Here is a 2,001-nt window from a genome sequence, read left to right as displayed (position 1 = left end):
CCCGGGAAGAGCGCAATGATGGTGCCAACTTGGGCCAGTGAAGCAACGTCCTCCACAACTAGACTGAAGAACAAAAGGACAGCAACTTGTCCGTTCCCTTTCCCCAATTCCCCAGAGCTGTTCCCATCCCCCAATTCCCCAATGAAAATCTTTAAAAAGAAATTGATGCTTACTGTGATCAAAGAATTTGCCAAAGATAAGTGGTAAAAAACAAGATTCTAACCCAGTCAGAATAACTCTTGTTATCATGCTATTTACCATCACCTTAGGAAAAATGGTGTCCTGATAAAGCAGATTATTCTCCTGATGTCTTTCACCGGTTTCTTAATAAGAGTGAGTTAAATAAATTAATTAATAAAAACAAATAAGGATTCTAACTTACATGGGAATCTCAGCAAATAACATTTGTAATTTTTGTATAACTTTATACTAAACTATAAGAAAATGTGTACACTTCTAATTACAGAGTGAGTTTAGTCATTTTCAAAAATTCATTCATAATTTTTTTGGAGATTCAAATTAATGTCTTAATTTCATTTCCAATTCCCATGTGGAAACAGCATACCTTGTAAAATACTTTTACAAGGCATAATTCAATCTGGGAGTGCTCCAAGTAACAGAAACATTGGCCATAGACACAACCAATGTCATTTTTATTGGTGACAAAGTTGTATGAGCTTTATAAAAATATTTTTACGAATAATTTATCTATCTTCCTTCTAGGCATTTGTACTTTCCTTGTATATGATGATCATTATCCCCACCTATATTTTCCTACAAAAGATTTATCTGCATACACATGCATAAATGCATACATTCACACTCACATGCTTTATATATATGTATGTAAACAAGTCCTCACAGCTCCTGATTTTTTTTTTTCTTTCTTTTTGTTTGGAATTTCAAGGCCATTGTGGTTGAGCAGCTACTTTGATAGCTTAGCAGTTATATTCATGCAGTGTCAGCAACTGCCCAGGCTATGATTATATAAGGGAGCTGATGATATTATATTCACTGAGCTGCCATAATAAGTTTCCAGAGAAAGATAACTTAATTGGCAGCCTATTATCAGAGTACATATATGGGTGCTCTGGCCTTTGGAATGTGCTCATTGAAGCCAAGGTAATTGAGGCATCGGGTGATTTGAATAATGGTGATTAGAATCATCTGTGTGCAATGTGCAGTGAGCAAGAACATGTGTAGGAAATAATCCTCTTTATGAGTCATTTACTGTTGAGACCCCCTGAATAACCTTGCTATTCTTTTACCCTCCTCACTTCTTCTAAATCTACTATTAATGGAAGTTGGAAATAGTTTAGACAATTATTCTTGAAATCAATTTTTGTAATAATAGCTGAGTCTTATGGTAAAAAACAATTTATTTTTGAGGTAAACTGTACCTAATACATATTCTCATTACATAGTCTCATGATGTATATTTATACTCATCCAATAGTCTATACCACAGTTAAATGTATCACAAATGATTTTTAATACATTTTAAAATCTAACACTATGATAGCTTCAGAAAATGCCTACAGAATTCCAGATTTGTTAATGTTGAAAAATGTCAATATTGCCTGTGTATGTGTAAAAATTGTGAATACAAATGAATAACCAATAACAACTTCTTATTATTAATAAAAATAATCCTGATTATAAATATTAAAGAGCACATCCATTTTTTCTGGATTAGATGGTATAAATTTATTCCAGCTTCCATTAGGTCTAGATTGCCTAACATTGATGGGAAAAACATATATCATAATACATAATAGAAGCACAAATCCCTAGGATTGGCTGTATAAACTATTAATAAAGATTATTACCGTATTTGCCGGCGTATAAGACGACATTTTGGCCCTGAAAAATATGCCTCCAAGTGGGGGGTCGTCTTATACACCAGGTACACTTCAGATAGACTGCCCATAGTGCTTGCCCCGTGCCATAGTGGCCTCCCGATGCCCGCCCACTTCATTCCACATACCGTTCAGGCATCAG

The sequence above is a fragment of the Hipposideros armiger genome, unplaced genomic scaffold (genome assembly GCF_001890085.2).
Source record: "Hipposideros armiger isolate ML-2016 unplaced genomic scaffold, ASM189008v1 scaffold_701, whole genome shotgun sequence".
Classification (NCBI taxonomy): Eukaryota; Metazoa; Chordata; class Mammalia; order Chiroptera; family Hipposideridae; genus Hipposideros; species Hipposideros armiger.
Note: the sequence above shows the minus strand (reverse complement) of the source record.